Source organism: Paralichthys olivaceus, chromosome 5 (assembly GCF_024713975.1).
Source record: "Paralichthys olivaceus isolate ysfri-2021 chromosome 5, ASM2471397v2, whole genome shotgun sequence".
NCBI lineage: Eukaryota > Metazoa > Chordata > Actinopteri > Pleuronectiformes > Paralichthyidae > Paralichthys > Paralichthys olivaceus.
In genome coordinates, this window is record NC_091097.1 from 23,034,233 (window position 1) to 23,044,232 (window position 10,000).

General features: G+C 41.4%; 7 non-coding genes and 9 pseudogenes across 7 annotated transcripts; all 16 read left to right on the plus strand.

Moving 5' to 3' along the window:
- The first annotated feature begins 430 nt into the window (after positions 1-430).
- LOC138408345 (5S ribosomal RNA) lies at positions 431-549 on the plus strand. Its single transcript, XR_011241664.1, has one exon. It is a non-coding gene; the product is annotated as a 5S ribosomal RNA (ribosomal RNA).
- A 484-nt stretch (positions 550-1,033) lies between these two features.
- Positions 1,034-1,152, plus strand: LOC138410003 (5S ribosomal RNA). Its single transcript, XR_011242798.1, has one exon. It is a non-coding gene; the product is annotated as a 5S ribosomal RNA (ribosomal RNA).
- A 495-nt stretch (positions 1,153-1,647) lies between these two features.
- Positions 1,648-1,766, plus strand: LOC138408356 (5S ribosomal RNA). The gene has a single exon (XR_011241675.1). It is a non-coding gene; the product is annotated as a 5S ribosomal RNA (ribosomal RNA).
- Positions 1,767-2,250: 484 nt separating this feature from the next.
- LOC138409430 (5S ribosomal RNA) lies at positions 2,251-2,359 on the plus strand (annotated as a pseudogene).
- A 489-nt stretch (positions 2,360-2,848) lies between these two features.
- LOC138408367 (5S ribosomal RNA) lies at positions 2,849-2,967 on the plus strand. Its single transcript, XR_011241686.1, has one exon. It is a non-coding gene; the product is annotated as a 5S ribosomal RNA (ribosomal RNA).
- A 484-nt stretch (positions 2,968-3,451) lies between these two features.
- LOC138410015 (5S ribosomal RNA) lies at positions 3,452-3,570 on the plus strand. Its single transcript, XR_011242811.1, has one exon. It is a non-coding gene; the product is annotated as a 5S ribosomal RNA (ribosomal RNA).
- A 495-nt stretch (positions 3,571-4,065) lies between these two features.
- On the plus strand, positions 4,066-4,184 carry LOC138408379 (5S ribosomal RNA). Its single transcript, XR_011241698.1, has one exon. It is a non-coding gene; the product is annotated as a 5S ribosomal RNA (ribosomal RNA).
- A 484-nt stretch (positions 4,185-4,668) lies between these two features.
- On the plus strand, positions 4,669-4,777 carry LOC138409431 (5S ribosomal RNA; annotated as a pseudogene).
- Positions 4,778-5,273: 496 nt separating this feature from the next.
- On the plus strand, positions 5,274-5,382 carry LOC138409811 (5S ribosomal RNA; annotated as a pseudogene).
- A 489-nt stretch (positions 5,383-5,871) lies between these two features.
- Positions 5,872-5,990, plus strand: LOC138409127 (5S ribosomal RNA). The gene has a single exon (XR_011242448.1). It is a non-coding gene; the product is annotated as a 5S ribosomal RNA (ribosomal RNA).
- Positions 5,991-6,474: 484 nt separating this feature from the next.
- Positions 6,475-6,583, plus strand: LOC138409586 (5S ribosomal RNA; annotated as a pseudogene).
- Positions 6,584-7,079: 496 nt separating this feature from the next.
- LOC138409631 (5S ribosomal RNA) lies at positions 7,080-7,188 on the plus strand (annotated as a pseudogene).
- A 496-nt stretch (positions 7,189-7,684) lies between these two features.
- On the plus strand, positions 7,685-7,793 carry LOC138409632 (5S ribosomal RNA; annotated as a pseudogene).
- Positions 7,794-8,289: 496 nt separating this feature from the next.
- LOC138409432 (5S ribosomal RNA) lies at positions 8,290-8,398 on the plus strand (annotated as a pseudogene).
- A 496-nt stretch (positions 8,399-8,894) lies between these two features.
- Positions 8,895-9,003, plus strand: LOC138409492 (5S ribosomal RNA; annotated as a pseudogene).
- Positions 9,004-9,487: 484 nt separating this feature from the next.
- On the plus strand, positions 9,488-9,596 carry LOC138409633 (5S ribosomal RNA; annotated as a pseudogene).
- The last annotated feature ends 404 nt before the right edge of the window (positions 9,597-10,000 follow it).

The window sequence follows — 10,000 nt, forward strand, 5'->3', positions numbered from 1 at the left end:
CTCTTGGAAAGAGCAGGAAAGACTGTTCATCAAAGGAAAAAAGAATATGGAACCCTCACATCATCGGTGAGAGTGAGCATTCATCAGATTTGTTTCTAATCAAAACACTACTTTATTCATGTTTTATTAACATATCATTTTCAAATTGTCTTATTTGGAGAGAGCGATGAAAGAGCAGGGAGTTTACTCTGCATCAAGGAAACAACTGGATATGAAACACTGACAATATTGCTGAAGGTCATTTTTGAAAATTGTAATGATTTTTTTCTTGCAACGATATGACAATATTGCACCTTGAGATTGATTTTGGAACAATTGACCCCCCCGCCCACCCACACCTCAAGATTCTATGGTTGCAAAGCAACAGAAGAACCATTGATGATGGTGATGATTCACATGTATAAAGGAGGTATTGTGGGTGGAATTAATCGCTTACGGCCATACCACCCTGAACACGCCCGATCTCGTCCGATCTCGGAAGCTAAGCAGGGTCGGGCCTGGTTAGTACTTGGATGGGAGACCGCCTGGGAATACCAGGTGCTGTAAGCTTTTTAGACTTTTCTTTGCAGAGGGCGCTGTTGCTGCTGCTTCAGAGGAGACACCTCTTGGAAAGAGCAGGAAAGACTGTTCATCAAAGGAAAAAAGAATATGGAACCCTCACATCATCGGTGAGAGTGAGCATTCATCAGATTTGTTTCTAATCAAAACACTACTTTATTCATGTTTTATTAACATATCATTTTCAAATTGTCTTATTTGGAGAGAGCGATGAAAGAGCAGGGAGTTTACTCTGCATCAAGGAAACAACTGGATATGAAACACTGACAATATTGCTGAAGGTCATTTTTGAAAATTGTAATGATTTTTTTCTTGAAACGATATGACAATATTGCACCTTGAGATTGATTTTGGAACAATTGACCCCCCCCGCCCACCCACACCTCAAGATTCTATGGTTGCAAAGCAACAGAAGAACCATTGATGATGGTGATGATTCACATGTATAAAGGAGGTATTGTGGGTGGAGTTAATAGCTTACGGCCATACCACCCTGAACACGCCCGATCTCTTCCGATCTCGGAAGCTAAGCAGGGTTGGGCCTGGTTAGTACTTGGATGGGAGACCGCCTGGGAATACCAGGTGCTGTAAGCTTTTTAGACTTTTCTTTGCAGAGGGCGCTGTTGCTACTGCTTCTGCTTCAGAAGAGACACCTCTTGGAAAGAGCAGGAAAGACTGTTCATCAAAGGAAAAAGAATATGGAACCCTCACATCATCACTGAAAGGTGAGAGTGAGCATTCATCAGATTTGTTTCTAATCAAAACACTACTTTATTCATGTTTTATTAACATATCATTTTCAAATTGTCTTATTTGGAGAGAGCGATGAAAGAGCAGGGAGTTTACTCTGCATCAAGGAAACAACTGGATATGAAACACTGACAATATTGCTGAAGGTCATTTTTGAAAATTGTAATGATTTTTTTCTTGCAACGATATGACAATATTGCACCTTGAGATTGATTTTGGAACAATTGACCCACCCGCCCACCCACACCTCAAGATTCTATGGTTGCAACGCAACAGAAGAACCATTGATGATGGTGATGATTCACATGTATAAAGGAGGTATTGTGGGTGGAGTTAATTGCTTACGGCCATACCACCCTGAACACGCCCGATCTCGTCCGATCTCGGAAGCTAAGCAGGGTCGGGCCTGGTTAGTACTTGGATGGGAGACCGCCTGGGAATACCAGGTGCTGTAAGCTTTTTAGACTTTTCTTTGCAGAGGGCGCTGTTGCTGCTGCTTCAGAGGAGACACCTCTTGAAAAGAGCAGGAAAGACTGTTCATCAAAGGAAAAAAGAATATGGAACCCTCACATCATCGGTGAGAGTGAGCATTCATCAGATTTGTTTCTAATCAAAACACTACTTTATTCATGTTTTATTAACATATCGTTTTCAAATCGTCTTATTTGGAGAGAGCGATGAAAGAGCAGGGAGTTTACTCTTCATAAGGGAAACAACTGGATATGAAACACTGACAATATTGCTGAAGGTCATTTTTGAAAATTGTAATGATTTTTTTCTTGCAACGATATGACAAAATTGCACCTTGAGATTGATTTTGGAACAATTGACCCCCCCAACCCACCCACACATCAAGATTCTATGGTTGCAAAGCAACAGAAGAACCATTGATGATGGTGATGATTCACATGTATAAAGGAGGTATTGTGGGTGGAGTTAATTGCTTACGGCCATACCACCCTGAACACTCCCGATCTCGGAAGCTAAGCAGGGTCGGGCCTGGTTAGTACTTGGATGGGAGACCGCCTGGGAATACCAGGTGCTGTAAGCTTTTTAGACTTTTCTTTGCAGAGGGCGCTGTTGCTGCTGCTTCTGCTTCAGAGGAGACACCTCTTGGAAAGAGCAGGAAAGACTGTTCATCAAAGGAAAAAAGAATATGGAACCCTCACATCATCGGTGAGAGTGAGCATTCATCAGATTTGTTTCTAATCAAAACACTACTTTATTCATGTTTTATTAACATATCATTTTCAAATTGTCTTATTTGGAGAGAGCGATGAAAGAGCAGGGAGTTTACTCTGCATCAAGGAAACAACTGGATATGAAACACTGACAATATTGCTGAAGGTCATTTTTGAAAATTGTAATGATTTTTTTCTTGCAACGATATGACAATATTGCACCTTGAGATTGATTTTGGAACAATTGACCCCCCCGCCCACCCACACCTCAAGATTCTATGGTTGCAAAGCAACAGAAGAACCATTGATGATGGTGATGATTCACATGTATAAAGGAGGTATTGTGGGTGGAATTAATCGCTTACGGCCATACCACCCTGAACACGCCCGATCTCGTCCGATCTCGGAAGCTAAGCAGGGTCGGGCCTGGTTAGTACTTGGATGGGAGACCGCCTGGGAATACCAGGTGCTGTAAGCTTTTTAGACTTTTCTTTGCAGAGGGCGCTGTTGCTGCTGCTTCAGAGGAGACACCTCTTGGAAAGAGCAGGAAAGACTGTTCATCAAAGGAAAAAAGAATATGGAACCCTCACATCATCGGTGAGAGTGAGCATTCATCAGATTTGTTTCTAATCAAAACACTACTTTATTCATGTTTTATTAACATATCATTTTCAAATTGTCTTATTTGGAGAGAGCGATGAAAGAGCAGGGAGTTTACTCTGCATCAAGGAAACAACTGGATATGAAACACTGACAATATTGCTGAAGGTCATTTTTGAAAATTGTAATGATTTTTTTCTTGAAACGATATGACAATATTGCACCTTGAGATTGATTTTGGAACAATTGACCCCCCCCGCCCACCCACACCTCAAGATTCTATGGTTGCAAAGCAACAGAAGAACCATTGATGATGGTGATGATTCACATGTATAAAGGAGGTATTGTGGGTGGAGTTAATAGCTTACGGCCATACCACCCTGAACACGCCCGATCTCTTCCGATCTCGGAAGCTAAGCAGGGTTGGGCCTGGTTAGTACTTGGATGGGAGACCGCCTGGGAATACCAGGTGCTGTAAGCTTTTTAGACTTTTCTTTGCAGAGGGCGCTGTTGCTACTGCTTCTGCTTCAGAAGAGACACCTCTTGGAAAGAGCAGGAAAGACTGTTCATCAAAGGAAAAAGAATATGGAACCCTCACATCATCACTGAAAGGTGAGAGTGAGCATTCATCAGATTTGTTTCTAATCAAAACACTACTTTATTCATGTTTTATTAACATATCATTTTCAAATTGTCTTATTTGGAGAGAGCGATGAAAGAGCAGGGAGTTTACTCTGCATCAAGGAAACAACTGGATATGAAACACTGACAATATTGCTGAAGGTCATTTTTGAAAATTGTAATGATTTTTTTCTTGCAACGATATGACAATATTGCACCTTGAGATTGATTTTGGAACAATTGACCCACCCGCCCACCCACACCTCAAGATTCTATGGTTGCAACGCAACAGAAGAACCATTGATGATGGTGATGATTCACATGTATAAAGGAGGTATTGTGGGTGGAGTTAATTGCTTACGGCCATACCACCCTGAACACGCCCGATCTCGTCCGATCTCGGAAGCTAAGCAGGGTCGGGCCTGGTTAGTACTTGGATGGGAGACCGCCTGGGAATACCAGGTGCTGTAAGCTTTTTAGACTTTTCTTTGCAGAGGGCGCTGTTGCTGCTGCTTCAGAGGAGACACCTCTTGAAAAGAGCAGGAAAGACTGTTCATCAAAGGAAAAAAGAATATGGAACCCTCACATCATCGGTGAGAGTGAGCATTCATCAGATTTGTTTCTAATCAAAACACTACTTTATTCATGTTTTATTAACATATCGTTTTCAAATCGTCTTATTTGGAGAGAGCGATGAAAGAGCAGGGAGTTTACTCTTCATAAGGGAAACAACTGGATATGAAACACTGACAATATTGCTGAAGGTCATTTTTGAAAATTGTAATGATTTTTTTCTTGCAACGATATGACAAAATTGCACCTTGAGATTGATTTTGGAACAATTGACCCCCCCAACCCACCCACACATCAAGATTCTATGGTTGCAAAGCAACAGAAGAACCATTGATGATGGTGATGATTCACATGTATAAAGGAGGTATTGTGGGTGGAGTTAATTGCTTACGGCCATACCACCCTGAACACTCCCGATCTCGGAAGCTAAGCAGGGTCGGGCCTGGTTAGTACTTGGATGGGAGACCGCCTGGGAATACCAGGTGCTGTAAGCTTTTTAGACTTTTCTTTGCAGAGGGCGCTGTTGCTGCTGCTTCTGCTTCAGAGGAGACACCTCTTGGAAAGAGCAGGAAAGACTGTTCATCAAAGGAAAAAGAATATGGAACCCTCACATCATCACTGAAAGGTCAGAGTGAGCATTCATCAGATTTGTTTCTAATCAAAACACTACTTTATTCATGTTTTATTAACATATCATTTTCAAATTGTCTTATTTGGAGAGAGCGATGAAAGAGCAGGGAGTTTACTTTGCATCAGGGAAACAACTGGATATGAAACACTGACAATATTGCTGAAGGTCATTTTTGAAAATTGTAATGATTTTTTTCTTGCAACGATATGACAAAATTTCACTTTGAGATTAATTTTGGAACAATTGACTCCCCCAACCCACCCACACATCTAAATGCTATGGTTGCAAAGCAACAGAAGAACCATTGATGATGGTGATGATTCACATGTATAAAGGAGGTATTGTGGGTGGAGTTAATTGCTTATGGCCATACCACCCTGAACACTCCCGATCTCGGAAGCTAAGCAGGGTCGGGCCTGGTTAGTACTTGGATGGGAGACCGCCTGGGAATACCAGGTGCTGTAACTTTTTAGACTTTTCTTTGCAGAGGGCGCTGTTGCTGCTGCTTCAGAGGAGACACCTCTTGGAAAGAGCAGGAAAGACTGTTCATCAAAGGAAAAAAGAATATGGAACCCTCACATCATCACTGAAAGGTGAAAGTGAGCATTCATCAGATTTGTTTCTAATCAAAACACTACTTTATTCATGTTTTATTAACATATCATTTTCAAATTGTCTTATTTGGAGAGAGCGATGAAAGAGCAGGGAGTTTACTCTGCATCAAGGAAACAACTGGATATGAAACACTGACAATATTGCTGAAGGTCATTTTTGAAAATTGTAATGATTTTTTTCTTGCAACGATATGACAATATTGCACCTTGAGATTGATTTTGGAACAATTGACCCCCCCGCCCACCCACACCTCAAGATTCTATGGTTGCAAAGCAACAGAAGAACCATTGATGATGGTGATGATTCACATGTATAAAGGAGGTATTGTGGGTGGAGTTAATCGCTTACGGCCATACCACCCTGAACACGCCCGATCTTGTCCGATCTCGGAAGCTAAGCAGGGTCGGGCGTGGTTAGTACTTGGATGGGAGACCGCCTGGGAATACCAGGTGCTGTAAGCTTTTTAGACTTTTCTTTGCAGAGGGCGCTGTTGCTGCTGCTTCAGAGGAGACACCTCTTGAAAAGAGCAGGAAAGACTGTTCATCAAAGGAAAAAAGAATATGGAACCCTCACATCATCGGTGAGAGTGAGCATTCATCAGATTTGTTTCTAATCAAAACACTACTTTATTCATGTTTTATTAACATATCATTTTCAAATCGTCTTATTTGGAGAGAGCGATGAAAGAGCAGGGAGTTTACTCTTCATAAGGGAAACAACTGGATATGAAACACTGACAATATTGCTGAAGGTCATTTTTGAAAATTGTAATGATTTTTTTCTTGCAACGATATGACAAAATTGCACCTTGAGATTGATTTTGGAACAATTGACCCCCCCAACCCACCCACACATCAAGATTCTATGGTTGCAAAGCAACAGAAGAACCATTGATGATGGTGATGATTCACATGTATAAAGGAGGTATTGTGGGTGGAGTTAATTGCTTACGGCCATACCACCCTGAACACTCCCGATCTCGGAAGCTAAGCAGGGTTGGGCCTGGTTAGTACTTGGATGGGAGACCGGCTGGGAATACCAGGTGCTGTAAGCTTTTTAGACTTTTCTTTGCAGAGGGCGCTGTTGCTGCTGCTTCTGCTTCAGAGGAGACACCTCTTGGAAAGAGCAGGAAAGACTGTTCATCAAAGGAAAAAGAATATGGAACCCTCACATCATCACTGAAAGGTCAGAGTGAGCATTCATCAGATTTGTTTCTAATCAAAACACTACTTTATTCATGTTTTATTAACATATCATTTTCAAATTGTCTTATTTGGAGAGAGCGATGAAAGAGCAGGGAGTTTACTTTGCATCAGGGAAACAACTGGATATGAAACACTGACAATATTGCTGAAGGTCATTTTTGAAAATTGTAATGATTTTTTTCTTGCAACGATATGACAAAATTTCACCTTGAGATTGATTTTGGAACAATTGACCCCCCCAACCCACCCACACATCAAGATGCTATGGTTGCAAAGCAACAGAAGAACCATTGATGATGGTGATGATTCACATGTATAAAGGAGGTATTGCGGGTGGAGTTAATCGCTTACGGCCATACCACCCTGAACACGTCCGATCTCGGAAGCTAAGCAGGGTCGGGCCTGGTTAGTACTTGGATGGGAGACCGCCTGGGAATACCAGGTGCTGTAAGCTTTTTAGACTTTTCTTTGCAGAGGGCGCTGTTGCTACTGCTTCTGCTTCAGAGGAGACACCTCTTGGAAAGAGCAGGAAAGACTGTTCATCAAAGGAAAAAGAATATGGAACCCTCACATCATCACTGAAAGGTCAGAGTGAGCATTCATCAGATTTGTTTCTAATCAAAACACTACTTTATTCATGTTTTATTAACATATCATTTTCAAATTGTCTTATTTGGAGAGAGCGATGAAAGAGCAGGGAGTTTACTTTGCATCAGGGAAACAACTGGATATGAAACACTGACAATATTGCTGAAGGTCATTTTTGAAAATTGTAATGATTTTTTTCTTGCAACGATATGACAAAATTTCACCTTGAGATTGATTTTGGAACAATTGACCCCCCCAACCCACCCACACATCAAGATGCTATGGTTGCAAAGCAACAGAAGAACCATTGATGATGGTGATGATTCACATGTATAAAGGAGGTATTGCGGGTGGAGTTAATCGCTTACGGCCATACCACCCTGAACACGTCCGATCTCGGAAGCTAAGCAGGGTCGGGCCTGGTTAGTACTTGGATGGGAGACCGCCTGGGAATACCAGGTGCTGTAAGCTTTTTAGACTTTTCTTTGCAGAGGGCGCTGTTGCTACTGCTTCTGCTTCAGAGGAGACACCTCTTGGAAAGAGCAGGAAAGACTGTTCATCAAAGGAAAAAGAATATGGAACCCTCACATCATCACTGAAAGGTGAGAGTGAGCATTCATCAGATTTGTTTCTAATCAAAACACTACTTTATTCATGTTTTATTAACATATCGTTTTCAAATCGTCTTATTTGGAGAGAGCGATGAAAGAGCAGGGAGTTTACTCTTCATAAGGGAAACAACTGGATATGAAACACTGACAATATTGCTGAAGGTCATTTTTGAAAATTGTAATGATTTTTTTCTTGCAACGATATGACAAAATTGCACCTTGAGATTGATTTTGGAACAATTGACCCCCCCAACCCACCCACACATCAAGATTCTATGGTTGCAAAGCAACAGAAGAACCATTGATGATGGTGATGATTCACATGTATAAAGGAGGTATTGTGGGTGGAGTTAATTGCTTACGGCCATACCACCCTGAACACTCCCGATCTCGGAAGCTAAGCAGGGTCGGGCCTGGTTAGTACTTGGATGGGAGACCGCCTGGGAATACCAGGTGCTGTAAGCTTTTTAGACTTTTCTTTGCAGAGGGCGCTGTTGCTGCTGCTTCTGCTTCAGAGGAGACACCTCTTGGAAAGAGCAGGAAAGACTGTTCATCAAAGGAAAAAGAATATGGAACCCTCACATCATCACTGAAAGGTCAGAGTGAGCATTCATCAGATTTGTTTCTAATCAAAACACTACTTTATTCATGTTTTATTAACATATCATTTTCAAATTGTCTTATTTGGAGAGAGCGATGAAAGAGCAGGGAGTTTACTTTGCATCAGGGAAACAACTGGATATGAAACACTGACAATATTGCTGAAGGTCATTTTTGAAAATTGTAATGATTTTTTTCTTGCAACGATATGACAAAATTTCACTTTGAGATTAATTTTGGAACAATTGACTCCCCCAACCCACCCACACATCTAAATGCTATGGTTGCAAAGCAACAGAAGAACCATTGATGATGGTGATGATTCACATGTATAAAGGAGGTATTGTGGGTGGAGTTAATTGCTTATGGCCATACCACCCTGAACACTCCCGATCTCGGAAGCTAAGCAGGGTCGGGCCTGGTTAGTACTTGGATGGGAGACCGCCTGGGAATACCAGGTGCTGTAAGCTTTTTAGACTTTTCTTTGCAGAGGGCGCTGTTGCTGCTGCTTCAGAGGAGACACCTCTTGGAAAGAGCAGGAAAGACTGTTCATCAAAGGAAAAAAGAATATGGAACCCTCACATCATTGGTGAGAGTGAGCATTCATCAGATTTGTTTCTAATCAAAACACTACTTTATTCATGTTTTATTAACATATCATTTTCAAATTGTCTTATTTGGAGAGAGCGATGAAAGAGCAGGGAGTTTACTCTGCATCAAGGAAACAACTGGATATGAAACACTGACAATATTGCTGAAGGTCATTTTTGAAAATTGTAATGATTTTTTTCTTGCAACGATATGACAAAATTGCACCTTGAGATTGATTTTGAAACAATTGACCCCCCCAACCCACCCACACATCAAGATTCTATGGTTGCAAAGCAACAGAAGAACCATTGATGATGGTGATGATTCACATGTATAAAGGAGGTATTGTGGGTGGAGTTAATTGCTTACGGCCATACCACCCTGAACACGTCCGATCTCGGAAGCTAAGCAGGGTCGGGCCTGGTTAGTACTTGGATGGGAGACCGCCTGGGAATACCAGGTGCTGTAAGCTTTTTAGACTTTTCTTTGCAGAGGGCGCTGTTGCTGCTGCTTCAGAGGAGACACCTCTTGGAAAGAGCAGGAAAGACTGTTCATCAAAGGAAAAAAGAATATGGAACCCTCACATCATTGGTGAGAGTGAGCATTCATCAGATTTGTTTCTAATCAAAACACTACTTTATTCATGTTTTATTAACATATCATTTTCAAATTGTCTTATTTGGAGAGAGCGATGAAAGAGCAGGGAGTTTACTCTGCATCAAGGAAACAACTGGATATGAAACACTGACAATATTGCTGAAGGTCATTTTTGAAAATTGTAATGATTTTTTTCTTGCAACAATTTGACAAAATTTCACCTTGAGATTGATTTTGGAACAATTGACCCCCCCAACCCACCCACACATCAAGATGCTA